The following is a 15038-nucleotide window of genomic DNA, read 5'->3' on the forward strand; positions in this document are numbered from 1 at the left end:
GAGGTAGCAATTTGGAAAGCGCCTGCTGCTCTAGCTTACCTGCCAACACTGCCCCAGCAACACCCGCTGGCCTGCATCTAGATCAAGCTCCAGCCCTCATGCCAAGGTGGTGGACTCCTGTTGCACCCTGAGAAAATCCCTGGTCCATGCCCAGCTCAAACTCCAGCCCCCCTGCCAAGGCAACAGCCCCCAGTGCAACCCAGGAAAAGTCCTGGTTGACATCTGCTCCAGCTCTGGGGACATGTGGTTTTCATAAGGATATTCCTACACTGGGTCACACCTTCAAGACTGGGGGAGGTCACTGTTTCACATAATTCATAGAAACAAATACAGAAAGTTAAACAAAATGAAAAGACAAAGGAATTTGTTCAAAATGAAAGAAAAGATAACCCGCCCTAAAAACCCTAATGAAATGGAGATGAGTGATTTACCTGGTAAAGAGTTCAAAGAAATGGTCATAAAAATTCTTACTGAATTTGGCAGAAAAATGGAGAAACACAGTGAGAACTTCAACAGAGAGTTAGAAAATATGGAAAACAAACAAACAAACAAACAAATCATAGATGAAGAATACAACATCTGAAATGAAAAATGCGCTATAGGGAATCAATAGTAGATTAAATGTAATAGAATAATACATAAGCAACCTGGGAGATAGATAGTAGAAATCACCTAATTAGAAAAGCAAAAAGGAAAAAAAATTTTTAAAATGAGGATAGTTTAGGGACCTCTAGGACAGCATCAAGCATACTAACATTCATATTATAGGAATCCCAGAAGGAGAAGAGACAAAGTGGGAGAAAACTTATTTGATGAAATAATGACTGAAAACTTTCCTATCCTAGAAAAGAAAAATATTCAGGTCCAGAAGGTATAGAGAGTTCCAAACCAGATGAACCCAAAGTGATTACCAAGACATATTCCAATTAAAATAGCAAAAGTTAAAGATAAAGGGAAAAATTTAAAGGCAGCAAAGGAAAAATGAGTCACATACAGGATAACCCCAAGAAGGCTATTAACCAATTTTTCAGAAGAAACTTTGCAGACCAGAAAGCAGTACCATGATATACTTAAAATACTGAAAGGTAAAAACCTACAATTAAGGGTACACTACCTGGCAGGATTATCATTCAGAATTGAAGACTGAAGGAGAGACAAAGAGTTTCTCAGATAAACAAAAATTGAAAAAGTTAATTACCACTAAATCTACCTTATAAGAAATATTAAGGGATTTTCTTTAAGTGAAAAAGAAAGGGCCATACCTAAAAATAAGAATATATATGAAAGAAAAAAAATGTCACTAATATATGGTAAAGGCAGTGGCTCAACCACTTAAAAAGCTACTAGAAAGGTTAGAAGGCAAAAGACATAAAATCAACTATGAGTGAAAGGTTACAATGAAAAGTTAAGGGATACACAAAATAACAAGATGTAAAATATGACTTCAAAAACATGAAGTGGGGAGTAAAAAATGTAGAGCTTTTAGAATATGTTCAAACTTAAGTGAACATCAGCTTAAAACAAATAGCTATGTGTATAGGTTGATACATATGAACCTTATGATAACCGCAAACCAAAAGCCTATAATAGATAACATAAAAAAAGAGAAAGTAACTGAAACATAAAACTAAAGAAAATACTAAACCACAGGAGAAGAAACTAAAAGAAGAAAGGAACAGAGAAGAACTAAAAAAAAAACAAAACCAAAAACGAACAAACAAAAAACCCACCATAAAATAATGAACAAAATGGCAATAAGTGCTTAGCCATTAATAATCACTTTAAATGTAAATGCAATTAACACTCCAATCAAAAGACACAGGCCAGCTGAATGTATGGAAAAAGAAAGACCCATCTATATGCTGCATACAACAGATTTACTTCAGAGCTACAGACTAGAAGCAAAAGGATGGAAAAAGATATTCCATGTAAATGGAAATGAAAAAAGCTGGGGTAGCAATACTCATATCAGAAAAAGACTTTAAAACAAAGACCATAACAAAATACAAAGAAGGACATTACATAATGATAAAGGGGTCAATCCAAGAAGAGGATATAACACTTGTAAATTTATGTGCCTCCAACAGAGGAGCACCTAAACACATAAAGCAAATATGACAGGCACTAAATACATAAACCAAATATTGACGGACATAAAGGGAAACTTTGACAGTAATACAATACAGTAGGGAACTTTAATATCCCACTTACATTAATATATAGATCAGGCAGAAAATCAATAAGGAAACACTGGCCTTAAACAACACATTAGACCAGAATGCCCAAATAGATATCTATAAAACAGTCCAATCAAAAACATGAGGCTCTTCTGCCGTGGCAGCCATAGGAGAGAGGCAGCCATGGCTTTGTGCTACCCCATGGCCATGGGCCTCATTGAAGGCCACAAGGTAACCAAGAACGTGAGCAAGCTGAGGCACAGCCGCTGCTGTGGACGCCTCACCAAGCACACCAGGTTCATGCGGGACATGATCCAGGAGGTGTGTGGCCTCGCCTCTTATAAGCAGCAGGCCATGGAGCTGCCCAGAGTCTCCAAGGACAAGCAGGCCCTTAAGTTCATCGAGAAATGAGTGGGACACACATCCCTGCCAAGAGAAGGAGAGAGCTGAGCAGCGTCCTGGCCGCCATGAGGAAAGCGGCTGCCAAGAAGGACTGAGCCACTCCCATCTTCACATAATAAAACATTTTCAGAAAAAAAAAAAAAAAAAAGCAAAACAACCACCAAAAAAACTCCATGAGAATATAAATTCTTTTCAAGTGCACCTGAAACATTCTCCAGGATAGGTCACATACTGGAACACAAAACAAATTCTCAATAAATTTAAGAAGATTGAAATCATATCAAGTATCTTTTCTAACCACAATGGTATGATACTAGACATTAATTATAGGGAGAAAATGTGGAGATTAAAAAACATGCTATTAAAAAAAATGGAACAATGAAAAAATCAAAGAGGAAATCAAAAAGTACCTTGAGACAAATGAAAGTAGAAATACAACATTCCAAAATCTTTGGGATGCAGCAAAAGCAGGTCTAAGAAGAAAGTTCACAGAGATACATGCCTAGCTCAAGAAACAAGAAAAATCTCAAATAAGCAACCTAACTTTACACCTGAAGGAATTAGAAAAAGAACAACCCAAGCTCAAAGTTAGTAAAAGGAAGGTAATAATAAAGAACAGAATGGAAATAAATGAAACAGGGATTTTTTTTTAAAAAAGGAAAAAAAGTAATGAAACTAAGAGCTGGTTCTTTGAAAAGATAAAATTGACAAACCTGTAGCCAGACACATCAAGAAAAAAAGAGAGTCTAAATAAAATTAGAAATGAAAGAGGAGAAATTACAACTGATATCACAGAAATATAATCATAGGAGAATACTATGAACAGTTATACACCAACAAATTAGATATCTAGGAATGGATAAATTCCTAGAAACATACAGTCTTCTAAAGACAGAGTCAGTAAGAAATAGAAAACCTGAACAGACTGAATGCTAGTAATGAGATTGAATCAGTAACCAAAAAATTCCCAGCAAAGTTCAAGACCATATGGCTTCATGAATGAATTCTGTCAAGTGATTAAAGAAGAGTTAGCACCTATCCTCAAATATTCCAAAAGATTTAAGAGGAGAGAATGCTTCCAACTTATTCTACAAAGCCAACATCACTCTGATACCAAAACTAGACAAAGAAAAAAAGAAAACTACAAAAAAAGAAAACTATAAGCCAGTATATGCACCTGACGAACATGAATATAGATGTAAAAATCCTCAACAAAATATTAGCAAACTAAACTTTAAAATACACTAAGAGGATTATAATTTATCTGTGATACATTATGATGGTTCAATATCTGTAAATCGATGTGATACAGCACCACATTAACAAAAGGATAGACAAAAATTACTTGATTATCTCAATAGATGCAGATAAAGCATTTAACAAAATTCAAAATCCATTCATGATTTAAAAACAAACCTCTCAACAAAGTTGTATAGAGGGAACATATCTCAACATAAAAAAGGCCATATGTGATGGATAAAATTTAAAATATAGCCATGGCTAACATTATGCTGAATGGAGAAAAGCTGAAAACTTTCCTTCTAAGATGAGAAAAAGGACAGGATGCCCACTCTTGCCACCATAGTGTTGGAAATACTAGCCACAATAGTCAGACAAGGAAAAGAGATAAAGGGCATCCAAATGGAAAAGGAGGAAGTAAGTCTTTCACTATTTACAGATAACATGATGCTGTATATAGAAAATCTTTAAAAACCCACCCAAAACTATTAGAAGTAATAAATAAATTTAGTACAGTTGTAAGATACAAAATAAACAGAAATCTGTTGCATTTCTTTATACTAATAATTAACTATCAGAAAGAGAAATTAAGAAAAAAATTCCATTTACATTTACATCAAAAAGTATAAAACACCTAGGAATAGATTTAACCAAGGAAGAAAAAGACTATAAGGTATTGATAAAAGAAATTAAAGATGAAACAAAGAAATGGAAAGATACACCATGCTCATGGGTCAGAATAAATAATACTGTTAAAATGTCCATAGTACCCAAAGCAGTCTACAGATTCAGTGCAATCCCTGTCAAAGTACCCATATTATTGTTTACAGAATTAGAAAAAATAATTCTAAAATTTGTATAAAACCACAAAAGATCCCAAATAGCCAAAGAAATCCTGAGAAAGAAGAACAAAGCTGGAAGTATGATATTCACCCTGACTTCAAATTGTATTACAAGACTATAGAAATCAAGCCATTATGGCACTGGCACAAAAAAAGACACATAGATCAATGAAACAGAATACAGAGCCCAGGAATAAACCCATGCATATGTGGTCAATTAGTTTACAACCAAGGAGGCAAGAATACACAGTGGGGAAAGGGGCAGTCTCTTCAATAGTGTTGGGAAAGCTGGACAGCTACTTGTAAAAAAAAAAAATGAAACTAGACCATTTTGTTACATGACGCACAAAAATAAACTTAAAGTGAATTAAACACTTAAAAATAAGATCTGAAACTGTAAAACTGGAAGAAAACATAGGCAGTTTGCTCTTTGACATCAGTCTTAGCAATGTATTTTTGGATCTGTCTCCTCAGGCAAAAAAAGCAAAAATAAACAAATTTGACCACAGCAAACTAAAAAGCTCTTGCATAGCAAACGAAACCATCAACAAAAAGAAAAGGGCAATCTACTGAATGAGAGCAGATATTTGCAAATGCTATGTTTGATAAGAGGTTAATATTGAAAATATATAAAGAACTTATACAACTCATAATAAAAAATCTGATATAAAAATGGGTAGAGGACCTGAATAGACATTTTTCCAAAGAAGACATACAGATGGCCAACAGATGCATGAAAAGACGCTCAGTATCACTAATCAATAGGGTAACGCACATCAAAACTGCAATGAGATATCACTTTGCACAAATCAGAATGGTTAGTATCAAAACAACAACAAGTAACAAGTGTTGGTGAGGATGTGGAGGAAAGGGAACCCTCTTGCACTGCTGGCAGGCATGCAAATTGATATAGCCACTATGGGAAACAGTATGAAGGTTCCTCATAAAATTAAAAATAGAACCACCATGAAATTCAGCAATTTATGCAAAGAAAATGAACACTAATTTGAAAAGATATATGCACTCCAGTGTTCATAGCAGCATTATTTATGATAGTCAAAATCTGAAGCAACCTAACTGTCCATAAACAGAGGAGTGGATAAAGAAGATGTGAGATATACATCCCCTTGGAATGGAATTGAATACTACTGAGCCATAAAAACAATGAAATCTTGGCATTTGTGACAACATGGATGGACCTGTAGAGTATTATGCTTACTGAAATAAGTCAGACAAAGACAAATACTGTATTTTTACTTATATGTGGAACCTGGAATACAAAACAAATGACCAAATATAACAAAACAGAAACAGTCTTGTAAGTACAGAGAACAAACTAGTGGTTGCCAGGAGGGAGTAGGGTGAGAGGATGGACAAAATAGATGAAGATTAAGAAGTCCATACTACCAGTTATAAAATAAGCCATGGGGGTATAATGTATAGCACAGAGAAAATAGTTAATAGTATTTTAATAAATTTATATGGTGCATAATGTATAAAAATATCAAATCATTATGTTGTACATCTGAAACTAATACGATATTGTAAGTCAACTATACTTTGATTAAATCAGTCAATCAATAAAGTATACCTGAGTTCCAGAGGTTAAAATTGAAGCGTCTTAGGAAATCAAAATCTAGAATGGGAAAAACTATATTCCCAGCCAGGACCTGAAATCATGGCTCTTTCCCTAGGAATGGAGGGTATTTAAAAGATATTACCAAGAAAGGCTGTGGGATATTTAGAGAGAAAGATAAAGAACTAATCCTTTCCCTGTGTGTATGTATTGTATGTATGTATTATCTTTGTGTATGTATGTATATTTTAAATTTTATTGACTAGCACAGAAAGCCAATTCATAAGCGAATTAATCCTTTCCTCCGTCATCCCAATTTGAAGAGTTTTCTAATGCTTACAAAATTACACAGGACATAATTGAAGCCAGAAGACACTGCCAAGTAATCTCACTAGATTCTATATTACAAGAATAAAGAGCTGTTAGAAAAGGTGAGATATCCATACAGGCATATAACTAGCTTTTTATTGTTGTCTGTGTATTCTTAGTTTCAACTGGAGATATTTCATATGCAAGAGAAATAATTTTTCATATATGTAAAGCAAGCATAATATAGTATATAACATATGTAATAGTATATAGAATAGTATGGAATAATATATATATATATATATACACACAGCCTAATAAACAGATAGATAGATAATGTAGTAATAACATAATGTTACCAGACCATGAACATCTCCCCAGCCCTTTCTCATGCTTACTACCATCATTATAAATGTGTATCTAATGATAGTCTGTGAGAAAAAACTGGTTTTGTAATGTATAATCTTTATATATTGTGGAAATTTTCCATTGAATGTCACTTCAGATATCTTTGACTTTACCTAATTTCTGTCAAGCTTGGAGTCTTGGGCAACTGTAATTTGCTTAACACTATGTATAATAGGTTAATATTTGATGCTAGGCTAATGTCAACATTAGGCTGAGGAACTGTTCAATAATCAAGGGTCAACAGAATCAGAAAAGCAGAAAACACATACTTTAAATGTGACCTTCAACCCATGACTATTTTATTAATCTTAAAATTTTAATAATTAACATCATTAAAGTTTAGTATGGAGTTTGATTTAATTCGATGTTGCTATTGCTGTCATGATTAAATTTGTTAGCCTATGAAAAGTGTTTAAAAGAGTGCCAGATACATGTTTGTTGTTATTATTATTTAGTTTGCAGTGGACTTTAGTCTTGTCATTTCGTGTTGACTATATTCAGTATTACTGTGTTTATATATATACACTTGTTGAGTATAATATGTGTACACATAGATACATACATACTACCCCACCCTATAAAAATATAAAAACTCAGAGAAATAAGGCTAAGAGTTAAGTCAAAAAGATGAAGTGAGGCTGAAAAAGGAGAGAGGTGGGACTATATAGCTCAGTGGTAGAGTGTGTGCTTAGCATGGGCAAGGTCCTGCATTCAATCCCCAATACCTCCATTTAAAAAAAAAAAGGTAAATAAAAATAAAAATAAAAAAGGAGAAACAATGTATCATTGCATCTGGAAGAACTACAGGCAGGGTGGAACATACGCAAGGAACTAATGTTGTAAATACTGAATATTTGTGGATGTCCTATATTGTGAATGGACATAAAAATGAACACGGTGGCTTAAAAACAGATTTGGCAAAATTGAGCATAGAATTTTTCTATCAGTTTTTTTTTAAAGGCTTTATTTTTAGAGCAGTTTTAGGTTTACAGAAAAATTACTCATTAAGTATAGAGAATTGCCATATACCTCTTATCACTTTACCTTAACCCCACAGTTTCACCTATTATTAACGTGTTGCATTAGTGTGGTGCTTCTGTTACAATTAATGAACCAATACTGATACAGTTTTATTAACAGAAGCTCATAATTTACATTAGACTTCACTCTTGGTGTTGTACATTCTATAGGTTTTGACAAATTTGTAATGTTATATATCCACCATTACAGTATCATACTGATTAGTTTCTCTGCCCTAAAAATGCCCAGTACTCCATCTATGCATTCCTATCCCTTCCCTCTGAGTCCCTGACAACCACTGAAATTTTTACTGTCTCCATATTTTTGCCTTTTCCAGAATGTCATATAGTTGGAATCCTACAATATGTATACTTTTCAGACTGGCTTCTTTTACTTAGTAATATACATTTAAATTTCTTCCATGTTTTTAATGGCTTGATAGCTCATTTCATTTTAGCACTGAATAGTATGCCGTTACATGGATATACCACAGTTTGTTTATCCATTCACCTCATGAAGGATATGCGGTTGTTTCAAAGTTCTGGCAATTATGAGTAAAGCTGCTGTAAACATTTATGTGTGGTTTTTGAGTGTACGATTCAATTCACTTCTAAGAGTGTGGTTTCTGGATCTTATGGCAAGCCTATGTTTAGCTCTGTAAGAAACTGCCAAACTATCTTCCAAAGTGGCCGTACCATTTTGCCTTCCTGCCAGCAATGAATGAGAGTTCCTGTTGTTTAATATCCTCACCAGCATTTGTTGTCAATGTCTTGTATTTTAGTGATTCTAATAAGTTTAATTTTCAATTCCCAAATAAATATGATGTTGAGCATCTTTCCTTACGCTTTTTTTTTTTTTTTTTTTTTGCCATTTGTGTATCTTCTTTGGTCAGGTGTCTATTCAGGTCTTTTGCCATTTTTTTAATTGAATTGGTTTCTTACTGTTGAGTTTTAATAGTTCTTTGTATATTTTGGATACAAATCCTTTATCAGGTATATGTTTTGCAAATATTTTCTCCCAGTCTGTGGCTTGTCTTTTCATTTTGTTAACAATGTCTTGCACAGAACAGAGGTTTTTAATTTTAAGAAGTCCAATTTATCAATTTTTTCTTTTATGGATCATGCGTTTGATGTTGTATCAAAAAAATCATCAGCAAATTGGTCACCTAGATTTATTTCTGTGTTGTCTCCTGAAAGTTTCCTGGTAGTTTTTTAGGAAATTATCCTTTCAGTGCAAAAACCTTGCTTCCTTAATGCTTTCCTCTCGTCATATAATGGCTTTTTCCCCCCTTCTATTTACTTATCTAGAGAAATCTTAACCATTCTTCAAAGAGTCAGTTCAAGGATCACATCCTTTAAAACTTGCCCTGACTACATCAGACCACTTTGATCTCATTCTTCTTTGAACTCCTAAAGCTATGGTAATCTACACTACATTGTTTGGTACTGTATTATACTCTGTTTAGTGCTATTTAAGAAATTATTTCCATGTGTTAACCATACCTTACAGGCAAGAGAAGTTGGAAATTATGCATTCTTTATAACCACCAGCAAACTTAGTATAGGTTAGACCCCAAGTGGATTCTCAAAAATGTGCCTGGAATCAGGAAGCTGCAAAGTGAAATTGTTAAAAGCCTGAGTTTTGAAGTCATACTGACAAAATCTTATTTCACCTATGTTACTGATGCCTGTTATGATCTTTGGCAAACAACTTACCAATCCTCCCTGACTTGAGTATGTTTATCTGTAAAGAGAAGGATAAGATAATACCTACCTAATATGTTTGATGTAGATATGAACAGGAGATAAGTGCAGGTAAGGATCTTAGCAGGCATTCTGACACATAGCATGTGCTCTGTGCTGTTATTATAATATTCTTTGTATAAGTAAAGTAGACTGACTAGAGTATGAATGAACTAAGTTAGTTATAATGAAGATGTAAATATAAAATACTTTGTAACCTCTATGTGTCATTACTACTTTTAATATTATTAAGCTTAAAGGCCCATGTTGTATAAAAGAATATTCAGCTGAACTAAGAATCCTGGAAAACCCATTTCGTATCCTGATTTCACCTTTGTTCTTCCAAATTGGATCCAGCTTTCATAATTGCCACCACATATTCAACTTAGTAATCACATTTACTAGCTCTGTAATCCTGGGACAGCTATGTTCCTCCTTCCATTCTCCTCCCTAGAACTGTCTCCTTCTATTAAAAACCTATCAAAAACGATCTCTCAAAATTGTTGTAACGGTTAAAAGATTATTATGTGAAAGTAGCACAATGTGTCACATTTTGTGGCTGTTCAATAAAAATTGCATTTTGATTTCCTCACAGTGGGTGTCCTTTAAAATATCTTCATAAAATTCTCTCTTATACTCCATCTTCCACACAGTTGTCAAAATGGGCTACGAAGTGCCAGATAGGCTGAGCTGCTTCTACTTCCATGGCTTCCTGCCGTTGGCCCTATCACAGTACCTTGCAGCTGGAGACTTCAGCTCCTCTCTTCCAGTATGGTCTCAACTTCTGCTACTCTGTCTCATGTTAATAATATGAAGTTACAATAATTTCTGCTTTCCATGTTCTGTTCTTCCTGGTTTTATACATGGCTAATTCTTTGAGACTCAGTTTATTTATCACCTCACCCAGGAAGATCCTTGGTACATATCTTCTTGCCACCGAGCTGGTATAAATCTGTGTTTTCCCTTTGTGCCCTTCATTACCTGTAGGTCTTCTTCCCAGAACTGTAATCTCCTCAAAGACCATGATGATGTCCTTAGTATATAACATACAGTAGGTGTTTATTAGTGAAGAATAGTTCTTTATTGAATTCCTTTAAAAAATATGTCTTAATACAGTGTCTTGTATGTTCTAGTCACCTTATAAATTTAATGAATGAACAATGAGTAAATATATGAACTAATACCCAAGTAAATGTGAAGATGAAAATTTTACCTGAGGACAGGATTCAGATGACCTCTCGAGATTTTCACAACTCTGTTTTTATATAAAAGATCCACATAGTACCAATATGGTAGCCACTTTAACATTAAACATACAACAGAATAAGTATATGCAATAATTATATGGCTATATAAATTTGGGGCTATAATTCTATCTTCAACAAAATCTCTAGAATGTGTAACTTCTTAGGATTAGACAACATGTTTTATGTAAATAAAATTATCTTTTTATATGTCTACTCAATGGGAAGAACTCTAAAGTGCTTCATAAACATTTATCTCACATACTGTATGCTGTTAGTTCCTTTTCTATATAACTTGAAATTTGTTAAAGTATCCACTCCCTAATAGCTTACGTCATTCAGGGATCATTATCTCCAGCTCCAGGGGTGGATTTAGATGAGTCTAAACTGGCCAATATATTCTCAACACCTTTTGCCATAATTGGTCCTAGAGACCAAATGTATGTCTGTCTACATGTGATATTCCCCTGGGGGCTGCTAGTGATGAGCACATGACCTTAGTAGTTAAGTCAATCTAGAGGCAGCCCCTTTTTCTCCTTAGTTGAGGGGAGGTTTTCTCTCTCGTGCGTGCTAAACAGAAATGAGAAAGAACAGAGCCTTCCTTGTTTGATCTTAGAACCTTGAGGGGAACTAACACTATGGATTGCAGAATAGAGAGGTGAAAAGACTCTGCATACTTGACATTACTGAGTGTCTGCATAGGCCAGATAATTTTGCTTATTGTTTAAAATCATTTTGAGACAGATTGCCTATCACTTGCAACTAAGAGCATCCTAATTGGTACCTATTTATAACTTTTTTATGCTTCATATAAACTAAGATATAAAATAGTCTCTTTCTGATTTAGCAGTGAATTGGTTATAAAACCATAACCAACTCCCTATGGAATGAGGGCCTAACTTACAGGTATGTGCATGAAATTTAATCCCAGAATATCAAATTCTCCCCTGAAAGTGGGAGCCGTTGTTAAATCAGCAGTCCACTGACCTTAAGGGAAGAAGTGTAAAGAGGAGGCTTTGCACGTGAAGGTGATAAGAGGAATCACTAGTGGAGAGGAGAGAGTGATACATCTTTTCTGGTGGCCAAAAAAGCTGAATGTAGTCTGTCTTGAGGTCATTTCACTTTTTCTCTGGATTGTCTAATGGTAGCTGAGAGCAAAATGTCTCCCTTAGGATATAACCTCCCATAAGCTGAGGAGCCAAGCATTAACATGAGGGAGAGAGAGCAGGAAAGAAAGACTGTGTGCTTTCCTGGAGCTGTTAATAATATACTGGACAAGGGCAATAAATAATTGATAGTTGTCACCTTGCTGCTTCTTGGTTATTCATGGGCTTCAAGATGGTCCTTTATCTTAGTGCCATCTAATCGTGTTACATCACATGCATTCCTTGTCGCCAGCATTAATATGTCTGCCAGTGACATGTGCTGCACACTGGCTTTTCAGAACTATCACAAACTACTGATCTGCACCAATCAAGAGCAATGTAATTGTCACTGGTAGGCAAAGATATTACCACCAGACAGAATAGTGTAAATAATACAAAAAATAACCCCCAACACCAATGACAAATCTCCATAATTAGGGAGAAGACTCTTCCATCACATCCACTGTACGACTCCCCTGAACGAGAATTGCTGTAATCTGGAGGGAAGCAGGCTGAATTCAATCAGGCTGAGCACCTGCACTCCTTTGATTATGTGCATTGCAGAGACAGAATAGATGTGGATTCTGGAGCAAAGCAATGGGAGACTGCAAGTGAGTGTTTTAGATTTTTGTTCCTGATACCTTTACATACACCTGCAGAGGCACCACAGCAACCCAGCAGTGATTGCCTTCATTGGCAATGTGGCTGCATTAACCCTCATATGGCAATTCCCAAATTTTGATTATAGGCAGAATGAGAGTACCAAGTACAGAGGGAATAAATTCAGAAAGAAAGAGGAGGCAAAATATGTGCTTTAGCTGGCAGCTAAAACTATCTAGACATTACATATTTCATTTTATTCTCAAAGTGTTCAAGGGAACATTACCTAATGAATTCTTTTTATCAGATGCTGCAAGATCCCCCATGCACCTGTGGCAAACACTATCCATTCCTCCTTCTCCTTGCCAACAGAATCCTAATTTTGAAGAGGATGGCAGAATGCCCAGCTGAAGAGTAACTTCCTCAGCCTTCCTTGTAGCTAGGAGAGGAAGTGGCAGAGTTCTGGCCAATGAGACATGAGTGGAGGACTGTTGGAGATTTTGGGGATTTTTGTTTTCCTAATCAAAGGGACAGATGTTGCTGGAGCTACTGTTTTCCTTTCCATCATCTCCCTGCCTTGAATGCCTGGTGTTAAAGCAGCTCCAAGTACAGATCAAGAGATGCACAGATGCAGCCCCGACCTCAGCGAGCCATGAATTAATGCCAGCAGTCACCTAACTCGGGGTTTCTTATTTGAGGAAAAAACCCTCTATTTTACTTTATTTTATTTTATTTTATTTTATTTTATTTTATTTTATTTTTTAGTTTCCATGGGTGATGTTTTGTATTGTTACTTTCTAATGCTCACATTCCTACCCAGAGCACCCAATCTAAAAAGCCCTTGCTACATGCCCGATAGTAAGACAGAACAGAAGTTAAAAAATTCTTTTGAAAGTCACATGGAGAAATCAAGAGGCAGTAAGGAATACAGCAATAAAACTAGCAACTATTGAGGAGGTACTCTGTGCTAAGCACTTTTGTAGGGCCGTTACATGCACCAACTCATTCAGTTCTCACAGCAACCATATGAAGTGGATACTTTATATACCCATTTAATAAATGGAGCAGAGGCATATTAAGGTCAAGCAGCTTGCCTGAAGGCCCACATCTAAGAGGGGATGAAGCCAAGACTCCAGGTTCCAGAGTCTAGGCTTTTAACTACTATATTTTCTGGCTTACATTTTCCATTTCATAAAAGGAGAAAACCAAGTCAAAGTTTTAATTGATGAATCCATTGTTACATAAGGCTCTTTTTTGAGATACATTTTTGATGTGTCTTGAGTATTACTAGGAAAGATTCTTTTGTGAGATATGATTTCAGGCAATTTTTGCTTGTGTAGTATTTTGGTTTTCAAAAGCTCAAAACAAAATTTTAATCTATCCATCCATCCATCATATGGAGATTACTATGGCAACTGTCTGTGCTGCATCTAACATATTTGCATTGATATGTATTGAACTTGCCCAGTTCTTGAACTATGGCATTTAAAACAACATGTTCTTTAAATTTGGATCACCACAAAGTGGATTTGAAATCCAGCTATATTTCTGTTAGGTTTTGTTTTGTTTTGTTTTCTCCAAAGGCTAGTGCATCTGTTTGTTTATTCATTAATTATCATTGAAAATGAGATAATGCATGTCAAAATATTTTGGAAACCGTCAAATAAAAATACATATAAATTTAAATAGTTATTATGTTATAGAGGTATTTTGGAGAATTAAGAAGCCTGAATTTTTCTTCTGGCTGTGTCTCCTTAATTACTGTGTGACATGGGGTGAGTTCATGTATCCTTTCTGGGTATTGTTGACTTGACTTTTGTTCTCTGAGTCAATGAAACTCCCTTGTTCTATGTACCAACCAATAAATAAAAGTAAGCTCAGAACATTAGTCATGTGTTTGGAGGCACTCATACAGGACCTCATCCTTCCTTGTTTGTTTCCATCTTGCTTTTATTTGATCTCATCTAACTCCAAATCCAAATATGAATGATTCCATATTTAATTTCTGTTTTCAACATGAGTTCATATTTATTGAATGCTTGGCCTGTATCAGGCACAGTGGGCAATGCTTTGCTTGTACTATCTCATTTAACATATGCTAGAACTAGGAAATTTACCTATAGGCAGTCATATGACTGGACTGATTTTTTACCTCTGGTTCAGACTGGCTAGTGCCTGTGTTCTTCTGGTTGCTAATATTTTTCATATCATCCACACCTCAGCTTTAGCAAGGCAGGTACAATTATTATTTCTAATTTAGAGAGAAGGAGACACATCACTGTTTGAGTAATAGATATCTTATCAAATTGTATTTTTTTTCTTTTAGTATGCCTT

General features: G+C 35.1%; 1 pseudogene; it reads left to right on the forward strand.

The window, feature by feature from the left end:
* The first annotated feature begins 1001 nt into the window (after positions 1-1001).
* On the forward strand, positions 1002-3987 carry LOC123616236 (large ribosomal subunit protein eL36-like; annotated as a pseudogene).
* The last annotated feature ends 11051 nt before the right edge of the window (positions 3988-15038 follow it).

This window comes from Camelus bactrianus, chromosome 4, assembly GCF_048773025.1.
Source record: "Camelus bactrianus isolate YW-2024 breed Bactrian camel chromosome 4, ASM4877302v1, whole genome shotgun sequence".
In the NCBI taxonomy this organism is placed as follows: Eukaryota; Metazoa; Chordata; class Mammalia; order Artiodactyla; family Camelidae; genus Camelus; species Camelus bactrianus.